This window comes from Pongo pygmaeus, chromosome 4, assembly GCF_028885625.2.
Source record: "Pongo pygmaeus isolate AG05252 chromosome 4, NHGRI_mPonPyg2-v2.0_pri, whole genome shotgun sequence".
In the NCBI taxonomy this organism is placed as follows: domain Eukaryota; kingdom Metazoa; phylum Chordata; class Mammalia; order Primates; family Hominidae; genus Pongo; species Pongo pygmaeus.
The window spans coordinates 15966112-15993739 of record NC_072377.2 but is presented as its reverse complement, the minus strand read 5'-3'; the positions used below and the strand labels follow the sequence as shown (position 1 = coordinate 15993739).

General features: G+C 39.1%; 2 protein-coding genes across 2 annotated transcripts in view; one reads left to right on the top strand and one right to left on the bottom strand.

The window, feature by feature from the left end:
* FBXL7 (F-box and leucine rich repeat protein 7) overlaps nt 1-27628 on the bottom strand; it is a 434790-nt gene that overhangs the window by 351834 nt on the left and 55328 nt on the right. The gene's annotated exons all lie outside the window — the stretch shown is intronic.
* The window catches only part of LOC129036811 (CCA tRNA nucleotidyltransferase 1, mitochondrial-like), a 48213-nt gene continuing 37073 nt past the window's right edge, over nt 16489-27628 (top strand). The window contains exon 1 of the mRNA XM_063664675.1: nt 16489-27628. This exon is cut by the window's right edge and continues 37073 nt beyond it. The gene's annotated coding sequence lies outside the window, so the exon portion shown is untranslated.

Below are 27628 nucleotides of genomic sequence, written 5' to 3'. Positions count from 1 at the left end.
CAATATATTGAACTGGCTTCCAACACTACTTTTGTGAACTGTTCAAATATGATGCCCATTTAAGCGTGACCTCAATTATATGTAAGGAAGCAAGTGGGTTCCGCTCACCAGCTAGCAGCATCTGTCTCCAGGTACTGGAACCTATCAACCATGACTGGTGTTGGCGTAACTCCTAATCCCTGGATCTAGAGAGAGGCCTCTGCTGGGTCACCTGGCTAGCTAAGAGTGGATCACAGGATTCTAACCTTCTGTCTTCCATGCCCCTTCCAGCCATGCATCAATCAGTGTCGCTGGGATAGGCTCCAGACCCATGACTCTGCTCACCTGGGCAACTGAGATAGACCATGAGCAGCCAGGACCCTTCACGGTCTGGAAACACACACCAGGAGGGAAGCTTGTGAGATCTTCAGGCTCACCACCTCCCTTCCTATTCTGGCACCTTCAGCACTCCCAGACCCAGAGGTTAATTTTCATGTTGCCTTTGATATTTTCTCCCAGGCAAGCATGGCTTGTGGATCTGCCTGTTACAAAAGAAAGGAGTCAAATAGTGCAAGATTTGTTTAAAGACTAAAAGAGAGTGGCTTCTTGGTTTGCTTATCCAAGAACAGAGACTAAAACTCTGTTTTTAAGTAATTATAAACCAATGTATGGCATATTGACCAAAGATTACCACACACGATCACATGGCCCCTAGACCTTGCCATGCCTCCATCCAGAGAGGGAGTCTGATTCTCCTCCCTGGATCCAGGCAGCCTCCTCACTCACTTCTAACTTGCCTCTTTATTTCACTTGGGCTATAACAAAATACCATAGACTGGGGAGCTTAAACAACAAACATTTATTTCTTGTAGTACTGGAGGTTGGAAGTTAAAGATCAGGGTACCAGTAGGGTTAGGTTCTTAGTGAGAGCCCTCCTCCTGGTTTACAGAGGCCCATCTTCTTGCTGTATCCTCACACGCCAGAGAGAGGGGAGCTCTGGTCTCCTCATAAGGACACTGATTCCATCATGGGGGCTACACTCGCATGATCTTTTTTAATGCGAATTACCTCCCAAAGACCCCACCTCCTATTATTATCCTCTTCGGGGTTAGAGCTTAAACACATGAATTGGGGGTACACAAACATTCAGTCTAGTGGAACCAATAAAATGCCCAGAAGTAACACTGCATGACCTCCCAGGCTGTCATAAAAGCCAATGCTGCTTCCCTGGAATAAGCAACTCTTGAAAGCTTCTCCTGCCATGTAAGCAGCTTGGCTGCCCTAAGACAGTAATTCTGTGAGGAAGCCCAAGTAGCCCACACAGAAAGACCACACAGAGAGGCCGGACACCCTACGAAGAGAGAGACAGGGAGGACAAAAGAGAGGGAAAGCTGGTCCTGTCCAGTTCTGGCATTCTCAGCTCCAGCCACTGACTGGCCCCAGATCCACTCCACCAAGACCTTCCCAAATTCTTGACCCACAAGAACTGGAAGAGATCATAAAACAATGGCTGTTGCTTAAGTCACTAACTTAAGGTTGTCTGGAATGTGGCAAAAGTAACTAGAACATGCTGCCACACAATGATAAACAGACCAGAATCGTCTTATTTGGAAAGATGATTTCTTGCACTTTTGTAAAGCAATATTGTTTAGTTGAGGGAAGCATCTGTGTTTCGTAACTTTCATTATTTCATCTCAGACATACTGATTTTCTGGATAAGGAATTATGGACTATATTCTAAAGCCACATACTCATGGACAAATTATGGCCTGTGGGAGAAGCAGCATCTGGCGTCCCAGGTCCCTCTAGGATGCCAATTATTCACAGAGCCCAACAGTAATACATTCAAATTCCCCTCCAGAAATCCACTTCCCACACTGTCTATGGCCAAATACTGCCTGGGGGAGTAAGTCTTAAATGTGGTTACACATAAGCAAGAAGGTAGAAAACCTCTTCCTACGTGTTTCCATGAAGGTAAGAAACAGCACTGCTTTCCTCCCTTACCTTGTGAACCTCCCACCTGTGTTTAGGAACCTGTAAGTCTAAAGGTATTGAGACCAAGAGATCTGGAAAGATGAAAGTTAAAGAACGTGACACTGTTAAATCTCACCCAAATAGCACATTAATGTCCACCAAAAAGCAATGCATGTTGGCAAAGGCTGTATATCTACATGTATTTATTTGATGGCAAACATGCAGGCTCACTTGGAATCCATGAAAGACTAAAACAGTCAAATAATTTATTTTTCATCAAGATGTTCCATGTCATGGATGACAAAACCATATATAAACACTTATCCAATCCAAAGATATTCCATCTCAAGTTAATTTAGCCACCAAACTTTTTTATTTTGGAGGGATATGGGATGAGACAGGAGAAGTTTAACATTTTTATTTTGCAGAATTAATACACCTGTGTCTGCTTCAGAATGGACTGGAATTCTGTCAACTTTCCTTTTAAACACATGGTGATTGGGCTATTTCCTGCTCAAGTTATGAAAGTCTTTTGGATCCCTTGTAGCATCACAGGGGGTCATGAAAATCTCATGAGGGATCCAATACTAAACACACTGGATGATGCAGACACTTAGTGCACTAACATTCCAGAACCACACCTGAGGCCATATTTATGGGTTAGTGTGTTGAGACTTTCTCTAAGGAAATTCAGAAGTTTCAAAATCCACCAGGCTGATATGAAACCACAAGGCTTACCTGTCAGACTCCCAGTGTCCTTTTGCTATTTGGTGCCATGATACAAGCACCACTGTTTTTCTTTGAGATCATGTCTCTCCCTCTTGGGAACGACATCCTAATTGTTGCCCAAAGGGGATTTTTTTTCAATACATGGCTATGTCTCATCTCAAGAAATCCATTCGTTATTTCAAAACATGAGCCACATACTGCTCTCCACTCATCTCTTTTGTATAAGATTGTTTTTGGCAGAAAGTTGCAGAAATTTCTCTATTCTCCCAAGAATGTCTCTAGGCACTTTCCCAGTATAATAAAGAAGCATTTTATGTTATGGGTGATGGCCAGTTAACATCTATATTTCTCTGGACGAACTGCAGCCTTCCTATCAGCCAAGGGAAACACCTGCATAGCCCTGTGTTCCTGTGTTACATCCATGACCACACATCCCATAAACAAGGACCCAGAATCCAAAGAACAAAGCCCACAGGTGCTGCAGAAGAACAGCTCCATGTCAATCTGCAATATGCAACAATCTTTTCATAACAAACAAGATTACGAGGGTATAATTATAGGTAGGAAACATTGACATCAACCACAATAACCTATGATTATTTTTATAATGTATGGGGTTTGGATGAAACATGACCACAGATTAAAGCAGGAAGGCAGAGTTCCTTGGAGACGGACAGTGGCAGACAAATACAATGGACTACATTTGCAAAATATTTACCCAGACCCTCTGGGTTCATTTTTCTTAACAACTTTAGAACATAAATTTGATCAAAAGGTATCTTAGACCTCAAGGCCTCCAAAGTACTATTTCCTTACTCTATAAATAGACACACACACACACAATGCATTACATAGTAACAGTAATGATTCATTATAGGAATCAGAACAAAAACAACTAGAATATATTTTAATTTACTTAAAAATGATTGTATCCCCCAGAACATATCCCTTCCAGAAGCCGCAATGAACGATGATGCAATACAGCTAAATAGAAAGCGGTCCCTCTCTGTCACGTAGACACTTTCCATAATTACCTGACTTTTCTGATAAGACAGTGGCACTCACAGGAAGCTCACACTCAAATGGGGAAGAAAATAAATGCCCCCCTGCCCCTGGGGACAATAGAGGCCAATCTCTGAAGAACCCAGATACGATGGTGTAGATAATTAACGCCACGTGGACGTGGATGACATTGTCAGAGGCCATGCTGACTCAGAGGTCTCAGGAAGGGACACAGCTAGTCACCGGACCATAAAGAATGAGTGAGTGAGCCACGCCTGTCAGAAGTCATTTCATGGTAGGCAGTTTAAAATGAAGCCAGGCTCCTAGGATGCATTGTTATCCAGGCTGCTTCTCAGAAGATTTCACATAAAATCTCAGAACACTGGAATCTTCATGTTTAAGAAAGCCTTTATGGCAAAAGAATTGATACTATTTTCTTTCAATTCAACTCAGCATGTACTTTAAAAAAAATTTTAATCTTTGCTATATTCACATCACTGTGTTAGGGAATGCTCAGGATACAAAGATGATCAGAAAATGTCTCCTCCCTTAGAGCAGCTACAAAATAATGGGAAAGACAGACACATAGATAGATAATCAGAGTAGCAGAAAAATGGTGGATGACTGTTGTAATGAGATGTATAAACACCTGGGAATGATCATTCAAGCTAATGACCCAAACCTCAGGCGGCCAACTACCTCATCTAAACTTTATGGTTTCATCAAGTTATTAAGGACCAAAAAAAAAAAAAAAATCAATCTTTTTAAAGGTATCTTCAATGTCAGTGATCCACACCAGGCGTTAAGTTAAGCAAACCTTTAATATCCACTGCATCTTTGCTTGGTGGATTTTGCCATATGCTGAGCAGTAACAACGTAAATATTATTATTACTTTCCAAAGATATAGCTTCTTGCTCATTAATAAACTCTAGCTACTTGAATATTATCATTCTACTATAAAACTTTTTTCAGATTCATAAGGCACCTCCCTTCATATTCTGGGAAAGTGGTTCAGGATAAACCCAGCCTAATGCTAAAATAGATACAACATTAAGAATGAGATTCTCGGCCGGGCACAGTGACTCATGCCCGTAATCCCAGCAGTTTGGGAGGCCAAGGAGGGTGGATCACCTGAGGTCAGGAGTTTGAGACCAGCCAGACCAACATGGAGAAACCCCGCCTCTACTAAAACTACAAAAAATTAGCTGGGCATGGTGGCTCATGCCTGTAATCCCAGATACTCAGGAGGCTGAGGCAGGAGAATCGCTTGAACCCAGGAGGTGGAGGTTGCAGTGAGCCAAGATCACACCATTGCACTCCAGCCTAGGCAACAAGAGCAAAACTCCATCTCAAAAAAAAAAAAAAAAATGAGATTCTCTGGCAACCATTACTTTTGACATTATTTAATGAATCACTAAACTCACCATTTACAAATATAAATCAAACACAAAAAAACACAGTTCAGACTAAAGCAGGGAATGGAGAATGTATTTTTGAAGGCCAGGAATGTCAATTGCCAATAATTTACCTCTATGTTGATAGGTTCCTTGTTCTTTGTGGAAACTAGTTATTTGCTCCCTAGAACAGCATACAATGAGACAGGCATATTGTGCTAAAACAAAAAGGAATAAGTAGCTACAGATTACACCATATTTCCCAATAGACATAAACACACACTTAATACATTTCATTCTGCTGTTATTGCATGCCAGTTTGAAAATAGTTGAAGTATAAAATGTAAGAAAAAGCTACAGTTACCAACTGAAATGTTCTGCTAAGCAGTCCAAAAACCAAGCACAAAGAAACAAAAACATGTTTTAAAGGAACACTCACTTATTATCACAGACTTATAATATGAAGCCACCGGAATGGGAACATCTAATCTAAAATAATATGGCCATCTATTTATGCCTCTAACACAACAGAACTCATAGGGATCTGTCTTTTCTGATCACTAAAAACAGAAAGCTATTATAACCAAAAACAACCAAGATAACACTCTTGTTTGTGTGATTTTCAATTCCCTGTTGGGCTCATCAAAGAATCAAACTGTACATTTGTTTCACATTTACAGGAAAAGACAAAGCAAGCAAACACAAATGATAAAAGTAAATAAATAAGTCCACAAAAAGAGATAAGTTTATATGAAAACACATCTCCATGGCAGAATAAGTTAAAGACAAACCTGGACTACTCTGTAATTCAGGTTGAAAGAAACAAAATGTGATTTCTTGGAGCTGGCTTTTTCTAATCCAGGGACTCCCAGCTGTAACATTTTAGACTGGATGATTCTTTGTTGTGGACGCTGTCCTGTGTATTTTAGGATGTTTAGCATCATCCCTGACTTCTACTCACTAGATGCCAGATGCCAGCAGCACTCCCCCCTTTTTCTCCCGCAATTGTGAAAACAAAAAATGTCTCCAGATAACCAAATGTCCCCTGGGAGGCAAAACTGCACTGGTTGAGAACTAATGCCAAGAATCAAAAATGACTACAAAGATTTCAAGTCACAATGGCTAAGAGATATGAGCAACTAGTTGAGGACCCATCATGCTTCCAACAGATTGATTTCATTTTTATGTTGTTTTCTTACTTTCCATAATTCCAATTCCTATATCAACAAGCACTAGTATTTCATTTAAAGCAAATGACCTTTGGTAGCTACCAGAACGTTCCAGCCCAAAGCCCAAGGGTAATAGTTAATACAGGCTTACTCTCTCACTCTCTCCATTACATATTAAATACCAGCATAGAGTGAAATGTTACCTTGAAGCAAACAGAACTATATTCATGTATAAATGTCCAGTATACCCATGAATAATGAAGCTACTGGCTTATTTCAGTTCTTCACTGTTTATGAATGTTTAAAAATGGTTTATTTTTAGACTTAATCTAATTTCAATAGTGCAGAAATATTTGCACCTACTATCTGTAAGTTTCTACATAAAATAATGAAGTACATATCCAAAGTCTGCTAGGATTTGCATTTATTTCATCCTAAAAAATATCTTTCTCTTACATTGAATATTAGGTTGAACCCGAGTTATTTTATAGAATTTGGTAAATTCTTGCTTAATAAGCATTTCTATTGTTAAAGCATATTTTATCTATTTGCACTTTTACAGTGGAGGTATTAAAGTTTATTTTTAAGTCAAAACTGTTATATGATAAACCATTCTGGAGAGATGGCAGAGTTTATTCATTCATAAAGTATTTCTGAATTTTAGAAAACATATATTATTACAGATTTTTCACCTGCAAGAGTTGCTGGATATTTGTAATGGTTTTGAGTTAATGACAGGTATAGACAACAGAAAGCTACCAAAGGACTTCTGGGAAAATGAATTGCATTCAGAAGTCTTAAAGAGTTAAGTAAGAAGAACTTAGGGGTTTTATTCTGGCTCAGCAATATACTGAATGTAAGAACAATGCTCAGTTCTATATATCAACTTTATGATATGTTTATATGACTCAGAAGTTTCCAGCTATTACCTTTTTTGTTTTCAGTGGGGCTGCTGAGGGAAGTAGTACAGATGTTCATTAACACTTATCTACATTTATGATACTATAAGTCAAGGACCTCGTGATAAACTATTAATTTGTACCAATGACCTCACATTCATGCTCTGCAGAGATCTAAGGCACACTGACATTACTCCTGAGTACTGACTGGCTGAAGCAGAGTATCTGATTAGGTGACCCGAGCATTCCCTAACAACAGAAACTATCTGCTTGACGTTGGCAGAAGTCACTGCTTAACAAGAACATCTTTTTTCCTGAGGAAGACAAAGAAAATTCCAAACTGTGACTTCTACACTGCCTTCCTTTGTAAAACTGAGTGATGCCTCCCATAAAAATCCCTTCTTCGGCCAACATCACCACCATTAAAAAGACTTGTTATAGCTTCCCCCTTCTTTTATTTTACCAAACTAAACCTATCATTTCCTTGTGATTCAAAAGTTCACTAAAAAAGGGAAAAGTCTATTTTTTTGAGCTGGTTTGACCATCTTATTGGCAAGATTCTTTGAAACTTTGTGCTGTAATATTCCTTGCCTCCTCCTCTCTCTAGTTCTCTAAACAGGAATGCACATGCTTTTGTAGACACTCTACATTCTCCTGAGACTCAAAGACATGGAAGGCTCAGCTTCTCTCAGTGCAACTGAGCCAGCATTTATTGAGCTGCTTACTAGGCTGCAGAATTAAAAATAAATAACATTTGTACTGTCTCCCTTTGAAGATTTTACAGTCTATTATGGATGACAAACAACTGCAGTAAACAAAAAAGTGAAATCACAGAGATGTGTCCAGATACTGTAGGACACAATTTGGGGGAAGGGGAGGTGATTAACCTTGCCTGACAAGTTTGAGATCTGGCAGGGCTTCTCTAAAATCCAGAGTGAGACATATTCCCTGCAAACCTTCCTGATTCTCCTCCCAACAAAGAAAAATTCTATGCTTACAGGGGTAAACTTGGTTCAACATAAATCAAGAGAGTTCTTCCTTTAACTGTGGAAAAGCAGTCACAAAGGGTGAGGTGTATACTGGTCTCTTGGAGGTGTATGGGGCAGTGGGAGAGTTTATGGTTCACGCTGCTTGGCCACGGGCATGAAAGGAGAAGACAGACTATAGCTTGCAGCCTCCAGGTCCTCTTCCTAATCCTTCTTTAAGCAACCTGCTTTCTGAGTCAATGTTCCACAATAGAAAGCCAGCATGACATGGGCCCATCTCCACCCCATCAAAGCCCAGAACTGGAGCCATGGCTCTAAATTCCCACACGGAGGCACACACAGGCCTTTATGCCTGCTGGTCCACAATCTAGACACAACCTGCTTTTTCAAAGTCATAGATGACGGGAGCTGCTGGTGAGTAGCCTCAGCTTGATATTTCAGTGGAGGAGCTAGATGGGTTCCTGCACATTTGAGGGCAGTGCACCTTTTGGCCAGTGGAACACAACTGTAAAGTATGTGACAAGAATCCTGAACAAGAGTTTTTTTTTGTTTGTTTGTTTGTTTTTAGGAGAAACCAGATGGATGTTTCTGCTAAAGCTCCTCCATACCTGAGCATGATTTATCCTTGCATGTAACATTTTAAACCACCAAAAGACTTTGCAATTACAAATCATTTCCATTTTCCCTCTCTGACTTTATCCTCATAATTTTCTAGAGCAAGTATCATTATTTCAACTCTGAAAAATAAAAACTAAGCCTCAGGAAGATTAAATGACTATGCCAAATATACTCAGATAGTAAATGTTCATGGCTTTTGGATGGACCCAGGAGCTCTGATACCCAAAGTCAAAAACCTGGTGACTTATAGACGTTTTTGGTTAAGTGCAATGAATGTCTTTTAAAAAATTAAATATTTAAAGGTTAGATATTTCACATACGAACACAGATTAATAGACCTGCTTGAAAAATCAGAACCTGGAAGCTCTGATAATTCTGGGCTAATTCTGCGCGTTAATAACCAGGTAAGAGATGGGGCATGTGCGGGCTAGTTTGCCACAGTCTGAACCACCCCACTGCCACCCCAGATGATGTACGCAGTCACTTTATCTGCCCTCCCTGAGGGCACTGGTATCTGCGACGGCATGGCTGAACCCTTCTGCAATGGGAGCAAGCACGATGGAGAAGGCACCCATCCACCAGTGACTGACAATACCTCACCCAAAATGCTCCAAGCACTCTTCCCTTATGGCATTGAGGTGGACCCAGGGAAACTCCAGACCCACCCACAGCAACTCTGTCGAAATGTCATCTGCTTAACAATGCCAGGCTACCAACTCATATGAATTTAAACAATGATTTAAATTCATTAAACAGTGATATTTTCTTGGGAAAATGTTTCCCAAGAAAATGTCTCTCACCTGATCAAATCATTTTAGTTTACAAATTTGTAAAGGGGAAAAGCTACTGGGTTCAAATCACTTTCTCTAACCCTATTTCCACCTGACTATCTTAAAGTAAACACCTTCATCTTTTGACATCCTACATTTCTTCATTTTCCCAGGACCCTGGAGGGTCAAGGTTTAGAAGTTTTTGTCCCAACAAAAGCCCCTTTCATTGTTGCTAGTATAATTTCAAAGAAAGGATGACTAACTGAGGCCATTTATCACAGTTTCTATTCTGCTAGTGAGGCGGCATTGTTTAGAAAAGAAAAAAAAGTTAAAGGCCATTGACTTAAGTGGCAGAGTCAAACTCTTGGTTAGGTCTTATGATTTCAGAATCCACTTGTACAACAAGGATGTTTAGCTGCTCAAACATTGACATTTTAAAGTTTCTTTCCTTTTTTTTTTTTTTTAAGAGAGAATCTTGCCCTGTTGCCCAGGCTGGAGTGCAATAGCATGATCTCAGCTCACTGCAAACTCTGCCTCCCAGGTTCAAACAATTCTCCTGCCTCAGCCTCCCGAGTAGCTGGGATTACAGGCATGTGCCACCACATCCTGCTAATTTTGTATTTTTAGTAGAGACGGGGTTACTCCATGTTGGTCAGGCTGGTCTCGAACTCCCGACCTCAGGTAATCTGCCTGCCCTGGCCTCCCAAAGTGCTGGGATGACAGGCATGAGACACAGTTTCAATTCATAAAAATTAAAGCACAGTTATAAACCAGAAGAGGAACTAGCACACACAGTTCAGTCAGCTGAGGGGCAACTGGTCTCCCAAGTCCAGGCTGAGCCATGTGTGGAGCTGCAGAAAACCACCCTAGAAGGTACTTCTGTTAATGCTGGTACACACATGGGCTGCTACAGGATGAGGTGGCTCAGGTCTGTACCTTGCATAGAGCTGAACAGTCACAGACCCCGGCCACCTCCTCTATCTTAGACTTGCTCATTGTATATTCAGCAGAAAAGCACAATTCTAACAATAAGAAGAAAGAGACAGCAAGACTAATAAAGAAGAAAAGAGAGAAAAATCAAATAGATGCAATAAAAAATGATAAAGGGGATATCACCACTGATCCCACAGAAATACAAACTACCATCAGAAAATACTATAAACACCTCTATGCAAATAAACTAGAAAATCTAGAAGAAATGAATGAATTCCTCGACAAATACACCCTCCCAAGACTAAACCAGGAAGAAGTTGAATCTCTGAATAGACCAATAACAGGCTCTGAAATTGAGACAATAATTAATAGCTTACCAGCCAAAAAAAATCCAGGACCAGATGGATTCACAGTCGAATTCTACCAGAGGTACAAGGAGGAGATGGTACCATTCCTTCTGAAATTATTCCAGTCAATAGAAAAAGAGGGAATCCTTCCTAACTCATTTTATGAGGCCAGCATCATCCTGATACCAAAGCCGGGCAGAGACACAACCAAAAAAGAGAATTTTAGACCAATATCCCTGATGAACATCGATGCAAAAATCCTCAATAAAATACTGGCAAACCAAATCCAGCAGCACATCAAAAAGCTTATCCACCATGATCAAGTGGGCTTCATCCCTGGGATGCAAGGCTGGTTCAACATACACAAATCAATAAATGTAATCCAGCATACAAACAGAACCAATGATAAAAACCATATGATTATCTCAATAGATGCAGAAAAGGCCTTTGACAAAACTCAACAACCCTTCATCCTAAAAACCCTCAATAAATTAGGTATTGATGGGATGTATCTCAAAATAATAAGAGCTATCTATGACAAATCCACAGCCAATATCATACTGAATGGGCAAAAACTGGAAGCATTCCCTTTGAAAACTGGCACAAGACAGGGATGCCCTCTCTCACCACTGCTATTCAACTAGTGTTGGAAGTTCTGGCCAGGGCAATCAGGCAGGAGAAGGAAATCAAGGGTATTCAATTAGGAAAAGAGGAAGTCAAATTGTCCCTGTTTGCAGATGACATGATTGTATATCTAGAAAACCCCACCTTCTCAGCACAAAATCTCCTTAAGCTGATAGGCAACTTCAGCAAAGTCTCAGGATACAAAATCAATGTACAAAAATCACAAGCATTCTTATACACCAATAACAGACAGAGAGCCAAATCATGAGTGAACTCCCATTCACAATTGCTTCAAAGAAAATAAAATACCTAGGAATCCAACTTACAAGGGACGTGAAGGACCTCTTCAAGGAGAACTACAAACCACTGCTCAATGAAATAAAAGAGGATACAAACAAATGGAAAAACATTCCATACTCATGGGTAGGAAGAATCAATATCGTGAAAATGGCCATAATGCCCAAGGTAATTTATAGATTCAATGCCATCCCCATCAAGCTACCAATGGCTTTCTCCACAGAATTGGAAAAAACTATACTTTAAAGTTCATATGGAATCAAAAAAGAGCCTGCACTGCCAAGTCAATCCTAAGCCAAAAGAACAAAGCTGGAGGCATCACACTACCTGACTTCAAACTATACTACAAGGCCACAGTAACCAAAACAGCATGGTACTGGTACCAAAACAGAGATATAGACCAGTGGAACAGAACAGAGCCCTCAGAAATAATGCCACATATCAACAACCATCTGATCTTTGACAAACCTGACAAAAACAAGCAATGGGGAAACGATTCACTATTTAATAAATGGTGCTGGGAAAACTGGCTAGCCATATGTAGAAAGCTGAAACTGGATCCCTTCCTTCCACCTTATACAAAAATTAATTCAAGATGGATTAAAGACTTAAATGTTAGACCTGAAACCATAAAAACCCTAGAAGAAAACCTAGGCAATACCATTCAGGACATAGGCATGGGCAAGGACTTCATGTCTAAAACACAAAAAGCAATGGCAACAAAAGCCAAAATTGACAAATGGGATCTCATTAAACTAAAGAGCTTCTGCACAGCAAAAGAAACTACCATCAGAGTGAACAGGCAACCTACAGAATGGGAGAAAATTTTTGCAATCTACTCATCTGACAAAGGGCTAATATCCAGAATCTATAATGAACTCAAACAAATTCACAAAAAAACACCAAACAACCCCATCAGAAAGTGGGCAAAGGATATGAACAGATACTTCTCAAAAGAAGACATTTATGCAGACAAAAGACACATGATAAAATGCTCATCATCACTGGCCATCAGAGAAATGCAAATCAAAACCACAATGAGATACCATCTCACACCAGTTACAATGGCGATCATTAAACAGTCAGGAAACAACAGGTGCTGGAGAGGATGTGGAGAAATAGGAACACTTTTACACTGTTGGTGGGACTGCAAACTAGTTCAATCATTGTGGAAGTCAGTGTGGCAATTCCTCAGGGATCTAGAACTAGAAATACCATTTGACCCAGCAATCCCATTACTGGTTATATACCCAAAGGATTATAAATAATGCTGCTATAAAGACACACGCACACATATGTTTATTGCGGCACTATTCACAATAGCAAAGACTTGGAACCAACCCAAATGTCCAACAATGACAGACTGGATTAAGAAAATGTGGCATATATACACCATGGAATACTATGCAGCCATAAAAAATGATGAGTTCATGTCCTTTGAAGGGACATGGATGAAGCTGGAAACCATCATTCCCAGCAAACTATCGCAAGGACAAAAAACCAAACACCGCATGATCTCACTCATAGGTGGGAACTGAACAATGAGAACACATGGACACAGGAAGGGGAACATCACACACCGGGGCCTGTTGTGGGGTGGGGGGAGGGGGAGGGATAGCATTAGGAGATATACCTAATGTTAAATGATGAGTTAATGTGTGCAGCACACCAACATGACACATGTATTCGTATGTAACTAACCTGCACATTGTGCACATGTACCAAAAAACTTAAAGTATAATGAAAAAAAAAAAAAGAAGAAAGAGACAGACTTAAGGGCAAAAGGTTCTCAGTGAAAATTATCTAGATTCCCAAGTAACGGTCACTGAATGCTGATGTGCAAGTAGACACCTACTCTTCCAATTATTAATTCAACACACATTGTTTCACTGTGAAGAAGAATAAAGGGAGAGAAATGCAAAATTTCAAAAATATTTAATATTCTACTCTATAGCTTAGAAGAAAAAACAAATATCTTTTTATATTGCTAAAATTTATGACCTAAGTAGAAATCTAGAAGTACAGCTGTCATTAATTATCTGTAAAATCATAGCATAGGATTGGAAGGGAAGTGAATGAGTACTAAAATAACTACCTTCATCTTATACATCAGGAAACGGGGGCCAGGAAAATTAGGTGGTTTGCCCAAATATGAATGAAATATGTCTAAAAATGTCTTCTGGTCTACAGGAAAAAAACTCCAGTAAATGATGCTGATGAGCTGCTAGAAGAGTTAAAATTCAGGGTGCTGTTGCCCTCCCGGTGCAACAGGTCCAGAATTGTTGTGAGTGTAGTAAGATCATATGAAGCAGATGAGCAGTAGTAGATGCACATCCCTTTGACAAAAATGATTGTTCTCTCAGATCCCCCATTGAAAGAACCCTGTGTGACTCACTGTCTAACTGGGAGGAATAAATGGCTCTGCAATAAATCTTCACTGACAATCTTTCTACAGGTACGAATTCAACATTTTATTTCAAAAGTGATTTGCAAGTCCCCAACAGGAAGGCAAGTCACCATAAATAGGTCCAGAAAGGCATTAAATACAATGTAGGACCCTGCATTTCACACAACTCAGGTTAAGAAGTCTGTGCCATCTGAATCTTTCAAAGGTTGCAGAAAAGTAATCATTTGCTTTTCCAAATGCTTTTAGTATTATTTATTCATTTGCGATAAAATATGCTTCTCAAAAAGTTGCTTCTTGTATGAAATGTGTAATTTATGATGTTGGAAATGGAGTTTAGGCCCCAAAATTCATTTTCACATTAAAAAAGACAAGGTCCTTTTCTCCCAATGTCTGCTCTGAGTCATGTCCCCTGCAATCACGCCTAGCTCAGTGCACTGCACATGGCACTTACTCAAGTTGACTGAACTGAATTAAATGCTTTACAGACATCCTTGGGGAAAATTACTCAACTATTGTTTGGTATTCTTAAGTTGGCTTGCCTAAATAAAACAGAAGAAGACAGTGCTTCTCTGCCAACTGAACTTATAATTGAAAGGCAGGTTGTCCAGTTTTACTACTTAAGCTCCAATAAAAAAGGCAGCGGAGCACAGGCCGGGGAAAGCCCACTCAATTTCAGTCCTATGCCCATCCAAATTGTCTTTCAAGACAACAGCAAGCTTGAACCTAACCTTCTTCTCTCTCTAAAACCTAAAAGTGTCTAATCTCTAAAGCATTTTCCTCCATCTTTTATCTATTTTCAATACAGGACATAGAAGAGATGTGAATTTTCCAAGACAGACTCCTGTAAATGTCATTAATCTCCTGCCATCTATATTTTATTCTTCCTATCCTTAAAAAAAAAAGGAAAGCTTTTTTTTTTTTTTTTTTTTTTTTTTACATGTGTGACGATTCACTTTATGTCACATGTTGGGCCACGGAGTGCCCTGAGGTTTGGTCAGACATTATGTGGATGTTCCTGTGAGGGTGTTTTTGGATAAGATTCACATTTGAATCGGTAGACTGAGTGAAGTAGATTGTCCTCCCTCATATGGGTCACCCTCATCCAATTAGTTGAAGGCCGGAATAGAAGAAAAAGACTGAGCTTCCTGTTAGTAAAAGAAACTCCTCGTTTGACTATCTGAAACTGAGACACCAGTTCCTTCATGCCTTCACACTTGAACTGAAACATTGGCTTTTCCTGGGTCTCAAGCCTGTTGGCCTTCCAACTAAAACTACCAGCTCTCCCAGGTTTCAGGCTTGCTGACCGTAGATATTGGGACTTAGCCTCCATAATTGTGCAATATATATACATATATAGAGAGAGAGCAAGATTTATTGTAAGAAATTGGCACAATTATGAATTTATTTATATAAAGATTATAATTAAGAATATATAATTATATATATCCTAGTTTTATTATATATATTTTATATACATATATCTCCTATTGATTCTGTTTCTCCAGAGAACCTGACTAATACAACATGACCTGGAGGGTCTCTAACAAAGACCCCATTTTCTCTTTACTCCTTTAACAAATACTTAGACCCCAACCATGAGTTAGTTTGGCTGAATGAGGATGAAGGTTTCCTTTCATTTGAGTATTTCCTTTCCTCACATTTTTACTGTAAAAACATGGTGTTATGTTAGAAACAGTCTAGGTTTCGATGGATATTTTCTTCATGGAGACTTGACAAACTTTTTTTAAGCACAAGCTAATCATATTTTTATGGCATGGAAAAACTGTATCAGAAAGACAGGAAAATGCAGCCAACTGCCATTCATTTTAGTGGGAATGATCATATGCCTTTTTCTTTCTAAAACAGGAAAATCTACTTTTATTACTGTTATTTTAATAGCAGCATATTGAAAACACCTATAAATGTTTGGTTTTATTTACTATTCTAAAACCTTATCTTTGTATTAAAAAAAAGACACAAATACATTGTAGCATTTTTACTAGCTGAAAGATTTAAAATGTTTTATTTATTTTAAAATAAAAACCACATAACTGTTAGTGGAGCCTTTAATATCAGTGCTGTGCATCATTAGCGCAGGAGCCAAAATAGCAAACCTCATAACATTTTGAATGTATTTCAGGCATATTGTGCACAAAATTGTATATCCATCCACACAACTCTGGCTAAATGGACTTCTGTGGATTTAGTGTCAGAAACCTTCCTGAAAGTCATTTGGCATCCGGGATACTGGACCAGATTCAAACTAAAAGAAGAAGAAACTGAAATCACAGAGCAGTTAAATAATAAATAAGATTTTCTTTCTTTACTGAACTGCAGTCCAAGGTTTTGTTGGTTTTTTTTCTTTTTTACTCCTTTTTCATTTCCTGCTATTGCTAATATTGGGCGTGTATATCTACTTAAAATATATTTACTCAATAAATCCCATGAACACTGCCGTTTAGTTTTACTGTCTTGTTTGAGAAAATCTAGAATGGGATTGACTAAACATATTGTATACACATATACACACACACACAGATATTACTGACATCATAATTGTCCTATTCACTCAACTGATGGCAAAAATCATTTTTAAAAGCTGGAAACAAAATGTAAGAATGACTATACTAAAATGGCAAAAATCATAAAACCTGTTTCGCATTAATATGACACCAATGTCAATTACAAATTTTTTAATAATGGAGGAGAAAGGGAAATAGACAGGAATCTCATAATAGACACTCCAGAGCCCTCTGATAGGAAGAATATTTTATCCTAATTTTTAATAAAGTTAGCTGGTAATTAAATGGTTCAGTATATACCAGAAAGGACTGCAGAAAAACACATTCACAAATCATCTGTTACATGTGTGAACCAGGAAGAATGGTTTCCAGTGATAAAAGGGCTTCATAAGACATGAATTTAATTTAAATGGTTAGACTGGACACTGAAAACCTGGTGAGACACTCATACACAAAGTGACTGGATATAAGCACCTATTTTTTTTTAAATATTTAGAAAGTAAGGGCACAACTCTGGAGCTTAACATATTTCAACAGTATTTCAGCCCAGAGCTTCATTTTACGAGGCATCAAGCCTTCCCAAGCCCAAATAATTCCCTAAGTACCTTAGATGAATTTTCTACAAGCAACGAAGGATCAATTTTAAGTGCAACATTCTGCTTGCCAAAACATCAGCCCAACAGGAACTTTCAAAGGGGCAAGTTCAAGTGGAGACTTCTGACTCTATAGAGGAAGCTGGAAAGAGCAAGCTCTTCAGGCAAGCATTAGGAGCCAGGAACAGAGAAGAAAGGAGGGATGACAACCTCTAAAGAGAACTCGGCTTCCTTGAGGATTGTTTCAAACAGGAGAGTGAGAAATACTTGCAATAAACAGCTAGACTCTACCTCCAGTGTTCCTCTACTGTGAAAGACGCTTTAGCAGCCCCAGTGGTTGCAGCCAGCATGAACTCAACAAATGTCAGAAGGCATTTCCTAAGAGAACTTTCGCACAGAAAATAAAGGAAAGTCTGGTCTCTGCTTTCCATGCAAGGTCAACGTATAAATAACAGAGCGCAATTAACGTGATGAAGTAGGTATGGAGTGCCAGCCTCTATTCTTGTTTCTACGACAAAGTTCCACTTGCTCAAGCAAGTGTTAGCCCAACTTGTGCCAAGCACTATACTAAGTACTGAAGATACAAAGAGGAATAAATCATTATCACTGAAAAACAACTTGCCTTTTTCTAGGAAATTCGAAAATTCCACTCCTAGGAACATACACCTCAGAGATACTTCTGCACCTTTCCAGCAGAAGACATATGGAAACATTGTTCATTATAGCCCCAGAAGGAAACAACTAAGTGTCTATCAGCAAAAGAAAAGATAAATAAGTTCTGCTATATTCCCAACCATCCTTTATAATGTTGAAAGCCATCTCTGTATACCAGGCTCCACTAATCCCTTTCCACTCTTACTTTCTGCGTAACAATTCATAATGGCTAATGTATGAATATTGTAATAATTTTGTTTAACATCTGTGTCTCCACCTGGAACTTAAGTCCCATTAAGGCAGGGCTCACCTTATTTACTTCTGTGTCTGTCCTCAGAACCTGAAACAGTGTCTGGCACATGGAAAGAATGCAATAAATATGTGTGAAAGGAAGAGAGAAGGAAGAGGGAAGGAGGAGGGGAAAGGGATGAAGGGAGGGAGGAGCAGAAGAAGGGATGGAGAGAGAAACTGAGGGAGAGAGATACAGGAAAGGAAGAAGACAGACAAGCAAGAAAAGTAATGAAAATGAAAGAACTATAGCTACAGGCTTCAACATGGGCAATTCTCATGAATATAATGCCAACTAAAAAAAGTGAGGTATAAAATAATACATCATGATATTGAGCACCTTTTCATACACCTGTTGGCCATTTTTCTGTTTTCTTTGGACAAATGTTTAGGTCACTTGCTGATTTTATAAACAGGTTTTTTTTTGCCATTGAGTTACATAAGTTCCTTATATATTTTGGATATCAATCCTTTATCTGACATAATGTCTGCAAATATTTTCTCCCATTCCATTGGCTGTCTTCTCCTTTTGTTGACTGCTTCCTTTGGTGTGCACAGCTTTTTAGTTTGATGTAACCTCACTGTTTATTCTTCCTTTTATTGCCTGTGCTTTGGAAGTCATATCCATGAAATCATTGCTGGAGCCAATATCAAGGAGATTTTCCCCTATATTTTATTCTAAGAATGTTACATTTTCACATCTTAAATTTAACTCTTTAATCCATTCTGAACTGATGTATGGTGTAAGATAAGGCCCAGATTCATTCTTTTGCAGGTTAATATCCAGTTTTCCCAGTACCATTTATTGAAGAGACTATTCTTATCTGCATTATATTTTTTTGGTGGCCTTATTCAAGATTAGTTGACTGGTTAGGCTTGGATTTATTTCTAGGCTCTATTATATTCCATTGGCTTATGTATCTGTTTTTATGCTAGTACCATACTATTTTGATTACTTTTGCCTTGTAGTATAATTTGAAATCAAGAAATGTGATGCCTCCAACTTTATTTTTCTTTCTCAAGGTTGTTTTGGCTACTTGGGATCTTTTGTGATCAGTCAAATGCAAATGAAAACTGCAATGAGATACCATCTCATGCCTGTTAGGATGGCTGTTATCAAAAAGGTATAAGTATTGGTGAGGGTGAGAAGTAAAGGGAACCTCTGTACAGTCTTGGTGGGAATACAGATTGGTGCAGCCACTGTAAAAAATTGCATGGTGATTCCTAAAGAAATTTAAAATAGGACTACTACATGACACAGTAGTCCCTGCTGGGTATATACCCAAAGGAAATGAAATCACCTCCTAGTAAAGATATTTGCATTCCTATGTTCATTGCAGCATTATTGACAATAGCCAAAATACGGAAACAACCTAAATATCCATCAATGGATGAATGCATAAAGATGTGGTATGCATTTATACAATGGAATATGATTCAGCCTTAAAAAAGGAGATCCTGACATTTGCAACAACATGTATGAATCCAGAGGACATTATTTAAATGAAATAACCCATACAGAGAGAGATAAATACTGCATGATCTCACTTATATGTGGAATCTTAAAAATAATAATACATAGCAACACAGAGTAGAAACATGGTTAACAAAAGTGGAGGAAGAAGGAATAGACAGAGGTCAAGAGGTACAAAGATGCAGTTACAGCAGATGAAGTCTAGAGATCTAACCACAGTATGTGGACTACAGTTAATAATATTGTATTGTATAATGAAACTGCTAAGAAACTCTTTACTTCAGAACTCCTTAGATCTTTTATCTTAACTCTTTACTTTAAAACTTTGTTTTAGAAATTCTTTCCACAAAAAAGGGAAATATGTGAGATGACAGATATGTTAATTTGCTTGACCCTAGTAATCACTACACTATGTATACACATATAATAAAACATCACATTGTACAGCTTAAATATATATAAAATTCTTTGATAACCAAAAAGAAGACAGTATGAGTCAATTTGCATTAGACTCCAAACCTGCAACATTAATATTATAATACATATGTAAGTAGCAAAACTGGAATGAGCACAACAAAATCATGATGGAGACGTCCCAGCAGGGACAATGAAATTGCAGAAGAACAGAGGGAAGTTGAAAGAGACTGGTAACATTCCATTCTTTAAGCTGGGTCATGGGCATACAGTTTTGCACTTTATTATTATTGCTCATACTTCATATGTGTAATAAACATGCTTCTGAATTTCATAATTCACTTAAGGAGTTCATTATCTGGTCGGGAAGTTGCACCTGAAAAGAGATTAATTCAGCACCTAGGAAAGAACTCTTGAGACAGAGACACATGCATGAGCTGTTGTTGGGAGCCCAGGAGGCTGGTCAATCTGGAACCATTTGTAGTTCTGCATTCAGAACTTCCTCCTTTTTGCAGTGGTTGAGGGAACTGGTTTCCAAGCATCACTTGATTTATGTATTTTTTAACTTATGGTTCACTGGCTACTGTCAATTATCAAGATAAGCATTTTAACTAACTATTATAGCATTTTTAAAAGAAATCTCACCCTACTTAAGCAGAATCAGTAAGGTCAAGAGGAATCAGCACGGATAAGAAGAAATATTAAGTATTATTAAGGTCATTTGGGTAGATGCTATTAAGGATCAACTGCCTATAACTGTATGGATCAATCTGTTCTCAAAGTTTGTTTACTGCATGTTCATTCATTATGCATTCACAAAGTATTATTGAGTAAAAACAATATGCGAGATATTGTCTAGGTCCAAGGGAAGGTACAAATATTTGTAAGATGCCTTCAATGTGCTTATAATGCTAGTGTTGAGGCATGTACCTAACAATCATGTCGTAAGTGTAGGTGCCAGGGATACCTTCAAACAATGAAAGTGATTGCGTGTAACTGGATTCTGCATGAATTCACAACGAGTAGAGATAGTTCATTCCCAAGCAAAGTAAAAAGAAACACATAACACTTAATGCGCATTGCTAAATGGTGCCTTGCATTACACTATTCAGTACTGATTCTGATTCTTAACATCAATGCATAGAGTAATCAATCATGCCTCCAGGCGTTTTATTGCCAAAGCAATTACGCACATGCTACAAATCTTTGCCCTAACTCCACTAATCTTCTTTGTCTTCTTTTTTGTTTGTTTTACAGATGTTTTGCTTCATCAAATATGAGGTATATTCTCACCTATTAGGAACTTGGCAAAATAACTTTTTTTGTCCCTTGTTCATCGAACATGTGGAAAACCAGTCCATAGAATAGCGAAAATGGTCTTCTATAAGAGATTTTAGGATCGTTTCTAGAGAATAATACTCAGGGCAAGTCACATCGGTTCTCTGATGCCATTTCTCCATTTATAAATTATAAATGCAGTATAAGGAAATTATACTACATGTTCAGGGACCTTTTTAAACAAAACACACACACACTCACACAGATACATGTGCACATCCATATATATGCACACAGTTGTGAGATTCTATCACGTTATTATTTTTCCTTGTGAGCTCCATGACTCTTAGGCTTCAAATGGTTATGTTATCTGAATGGGACCATAACTCTTTCACAATCTGACTTTAAACTGAATGGAATTGGTTGAAGGGTTGGTTTCCAGTTATCAGACATGTGTCTCCTTTTGACAGTCTCTAGGAAATGCTTCATGTCTTCCTGATAAGTCCTTAGTTTCCATCTTTTATGTTCCTGTGCATTCTTCTCCCCAAAATGCAACTGACTTCTTATACAGTGTCTAAACAAACAAACGTACTACTACTGTTAGTGGTAATAATGGTTCATATTGATTGTGTACTTACTCTCTGCCAGGCACCGTCTTTGGTACATTACTTGTATTAACTCATTTGATTCCTGTCATGACCCATGATGAGCTAAGTACCTTGTGGAGATCACATGGCTCCCATAGAAAGCACCAGGGATTTGACACTAACAGCTCAGCTACAGAGTGCATGCTCCTGGCTTACCATGACAACTGCCAGAACTCTGGATGCTTTCATGGGCACACATAAATTTGATTCATGAGACTCCATAGAATAGACAAGCAACCTCAGTACGAGAGGAGAAAATAATTCTCTATAAAATGAATCTTACTTGGACACTGTTCAATGTGGGTTTAATTTCAAATATCCAAAAGGCTTCATATGTGGCCTCACCTACAAGAAGTTGCCATTGCTTGGATTTTGAAGCGCAGCTCCAGTTTATTTAGGAACCTCAGGTTTATTTTTGAATCTAGAGGCAGAGAACTGCCCTATTTCCAAAGTAAATCCCTTGGGAACAGTGAGCTGGGTACTCAGAAACCACATATGCCATTTAGAGTCAAATGTGGCCTGGCACCTGTGTGATTCCTTTGGCTGGCTCCCCTTGGCCCAGCAGCAATAAATGACAGGCATGGGCCAGAATCCATGCCCTGTGCTCTAAGGTTTGAAAGAGAAATTGGGCTTGAGTGATGATTCTTTCTGTGTTAAAGAAAAGGGAAGTGAAGATTAATCCTCTTGGAAAGCAAAGGAAAAATCAACCCAATCCCCTCTGGCTCCAAAGGAGAACAGCTAAGGCCCTGCAAACCGCTCATGGTGCTGTTAATAAGATCATCACTGAGTAAAATATTCCACTGTGGTTTCTTTTCCTTTGTATTTCTTTCTTTTTAAAAATTTTGGTAAAATATATATATATAACAAAACATGTGATTCTAGCCATTTTTATGTGTAGAATCCAGTGGTATTCATTACATTCACAAAATTATGCAAGATCACCATCATTTCCAAAATTTGCCGTCACCCCAAACAGAAGCTCTATATTCGTAAACCAATAACTTTCCTTCTCCCCTTCCACTTAGCTCCTGGCAACTTGTATCTACTTTTTGTCTCTATGAATTTGCCTATTTTGGGTACTTCCTATAAGTGAAGTCATACAATTTGTGTCACATTAAGATTTTTATGATAATCTACTCATAGCACAATTAAATACAAACACTATTCACCAGGTGGTCAGAGAGCAGTGAGAACTGAGGAGGACCCCAGTTCTCTCCCACTGCCTTACCACCAGGAAGTCATCTCACCCCCCAGGGGTCCCTGGGTTTCCACTGATCCAACAGGAAGAGCAATCCCAAGAGCCTGCTCCACTAGGCTGAAATACAAGGCTCTCTGGCAACTTTCCTTCATTTATCTCTGCAGTCTTCAGGCCTCCTTACCCTTCACAAAGCAGGCCAAACAACTCTTATGTCCAAAGCACTAATGGAGCAGCTAATATCAAGTAAAATAAGGCTCTTTTTTATGAAACAGTGTAATGGGGTCACTGTAACATCTTCATTAGCCTTACACATCTTACTTTTAGAAGCCTTATGCCATAAGATATCACATTAGAATGATGCACGGCTCACTTTAAATATAATTATATGCAAATGTTACTACATGAGTTGAGGATACAGTTTGGAGACTCTTAAACATTCATTAATTATAATATTACAGTCTCACTTCTGTATTTAACATTTTTGTAGGGCTTAGCAGCAAGGCCAATAAAGCCTAATAAACACAAGGTCCTTGTGCATGAATGTATTTCAGGTTGAATTAACAATCTGGCTCCACCGGGCACGGTGGCTCATGCCTGTAATCCCAGCACTTTGGGAGGCCAAGGCAGGGGGATCACGAGGTCAGGAGATCGAGACCATCCTGGCTAACATGGTGAAACCCCGTCTCTACTAAAAATACAAAAAAATTAGCCGGGCGTGGTGGCAGGCGCCTGTAGTCCCAGCTACTTGGGAGGCTGAGGCAGGAGAATTCCATGAACCCAGGAGGCGGAGCTTGCAGTGAGCCGAGATCGCGCCGCTGCACTCCAGCCTGGGCGACAGAGTGAGACTCCATCTCAAAAAAAACAAACAAACAAAAAAACAAACACAATCTGGCTCCTTTAGTCACTTCTCACCTTGATTATTGGTTCTGGCTTTAAAACACCACTTAAACTCTAGCTCTAAACAAAAAAGATAGTGGCTGTCCTTGATATCATCAAGATCAGAGAAAGTTCCAAAACCAGGTGAATAAATATACCTTACTTCCTTTTTTATTTGCCACAGTCAAAAAATGCCAATATTCTCAGCTTATGATTTATTAAGAGTGGCACAGTGATGAAAATAGAAGACGAAGAGGAGTCTAAAAATTGATTGAATTAAATATAAATTATTAATTCTGAGTACTCCCATATATGTATGTTATGACAGTAGTAAATACAGCATTAATTATCCTTTCTGTTCTACTATTCTGGATTCATCTCAAACCTCGTATTATGGTTAATTCTATGGTCAACTTGACTGGATCACGGGATGCCCAGATAGCTGGTAAAACTTTATTTCTGGGCATGTCTTTGAGGGTGTTCCCGGAAAAGATCAGCATTTGAATTGGTGACTGAGTAAAGCAGGTGACCCTCCTCATGTGGGTGGGTGCCATCCAGCTGGGGGAGTGCCTGAAACGAACAAAAGGGAGAAGACTGAACTGAATTCTCACTCTATGCCTGGCTGCCTGGGCTCAGACACACACGTCTTCTCCTGCCCTTGGACTGGGAATTACACCATTAGGACTCCTGGTTCTCAGGCCTTTGACTTACACAACCAGCTTTCCGGGGCCTCCAACTCCCAGATGGCAGACTGTGAGACTTCCCAGCCTCCACAGTCACATGAGCCAACACCTCAGAGTAAAGCTCCTTCTATATGTCGATCAATGGATCAATAGATAGATAGATAGGTAGATAGATGATAGATAATAGATGAAGATAGATAATGATAAATGATAAATAATAGATGATAGATAATAGATGATAGACTGATAGATAATAGATGATAGATGATAAATAGATGATAGACAGATAGATAGATAGATAGATAGATAGATGATAGACAGATGATAGGTAGTTAGACAGATGACAGATAGATAGATGGATCCTACTTGTTGTTTCTCTGGAGAACCCTGACTAAAACGCCTAGAGATTATATTATATCAAGTACAAAGGAATCTCCCTTTCTGTGGGCACTGTTGTGTCTATCTTTCATCTGTCTATCACCTATCTATCTATCTATCTCATCTACCCTTCTCCACTAACCAATCCCCAATTTTGTCAGGTACCAGAAGATAGCTCTTATCTTAAGACTGTGACAGACCTAACCAGAGGACTGCAATGGGACAAAGGAGAATGGAGGTGCAGGGTTTGGAGAACAATATTTTCTTCTTGAAAAAAAGGGTATAAAATTTCCTTTCCTGACTCTCTCCTGAACACAATTGTGTGACAACAACTGTGTCTAAGGGGCAAAGCCAAGAAAATCATGGAGGGACCTACACCTTCAGCCAGGCAACAACTGTGCTGCCACTGCCCAACCCAGGATGCTGGGTAAGGTCCCCAGAAAAGCCCCACTGTGTTAAAGACTGCGAGCCCAACTACTGCTCGTAGCCAAAGTGATCCCACCTGTTCCACAGCTACTGGCTTTGATGACTGCTTCCCATACACCCACACCATTAGACAGCTGTGCTTTTGCTGTATGGCCGGGCCTACAACACAGGCCTTTGATTTCTAAGAAACATGAGAGGCCTCTGTACCAGAAGTAAGAAACTGGTATTTTTCCTTTAGCTGGATGTTCTGTGGGGTGTGTGTGTGTCTGTCTGTATGTGTGTCTGTGCGTGCACACACGTGTGAGCTTGTGTGTTTAACTTTCAGAAGAACCAGTGGAAAGTTTATTTACTATAAGTTAAATTTGGATGAATGGAAAACATTCTGTTGTCAATATTCCAGAGTCTGACACCCTCACAAACAACAATACAAGGAGAATATATTTTGAAACGCCTATGCTGTCCAATTGCTTTGAGTCATATTTAAGCTAAAACAATACTCATTTTCACCAAGGACTTACATATTTCACAGCGTGACTCTTTTTCTCTAAATGTGCTTTACTGACTCAACTTCCCCTTTAAGAACACCTGCTAGGCACCAGATACTTTTGCGTGCATTTGTTCATATTCCTCTTTATCATCTTCCTACAGATGAGTGAAAGGGGATGAAATGATGTCAAACATCTTCCCCATGACAGTCTCACTCAGATCACAATTAGAATCTGATCCCAGGAATTCTAACCCAGTGCTCTTCCACCTTGAATATGCAGATGGGTCAGCTGGAGGTCTGGTAGAAATGCTGATTCTGACCCACCTGTTGTCAGGTGGGGTCTGAGGCTCTCCCTTTGTAAAGAACTCTCAGGCAAGGCTGACATTTTATTTGCAACTACAATGTTTAGAGTTAGCCAAATTTTTTCAGCAAATTATCTTTCTTTTATTCTCAGTTTTCTCATCTGACAAAAGGGATATAAAAACAGAACAGTACCTACACTTCACTGGGCTGTTTTGAGGTCTAATGACTTAAAGCATTTAAATACATTTAGAATGACTGGCAAATAAGGAGTGTTTACAATTGGTAGTTATGACTGTTCTAAATCGAAGCACAAGTTTTACTGGGGACTTCAATGTTCACCAGTGAATTAGACAGGGATCTGCTTGAATTGGGGAGACATATAGTGAGGAAGGATATAAAGACCATGGACTTCCCATTCCAGCTCTGCTACCTAAGAATCCCATGACCTTGAGACAGAATATGCCTCAGGGATGGCTGCTCACCCAAGCCTACCACCTCAACAAACCCATTCTCAAGATGGGAACCAGGAGGCTCTGGCCCCCTCAGGGCAGACTGGATATGGAGTGGGTCTGGGATGGACACCTAATAGGCAGAAATGATTCAGAGGCAATATCAAGCCAATTCTCTCTCTCTCCCAGGAATTGAATCGGACGATAACTTTTCTGCCCTTTTCCTGGTGACTCTTGGATCAGTGGCTCCTTTGAAAGTAATTGGGCTTTAAGGCCATTTCAACCAAGCAAAATTGTGAAGACAAACATAAAGAAACAAAGATAAGAGTCCCACCCACTAAGGAAGACAAAGAGCTGAAGAACAAGAGCAGAGAGAAAGGACAGAAAGAGACACACTAAGCCTCCCTCCAGGTGGCTGAGAGATTTTTTGTCTTGGTTCAAGTCCTTTGTAAGGCTTAGCTATAATTCCTACCCTTGCATTCTGCATAATTACCCTGTGTACTTTTTTCCTTTGCTTTGGATTTTTTATATTTACAACTAAACAATGCATGTCTAAGAAACCTGAGTGTTGAGTGAACCTCTTTAAGCCTCAGCTTGCTCATCTGTAAAACAGAGATTTATTCATTTGTTAATAAAGACCTACTGAGTGCTTGCTATTTGCGAAGCACTAGCTAGATAGTAGGAAAACACTGGTTAGAAATTCCTGATAGTATCCCTACCTTCATGGAGCTTCTGGTCAAGTAGAAGATATAAGCCTTAATGAATAAATTAATCCTAAGAATAAATGTAAAATTACAACTTGGGTAAGTAACTGGAGAAGTTGAAGATA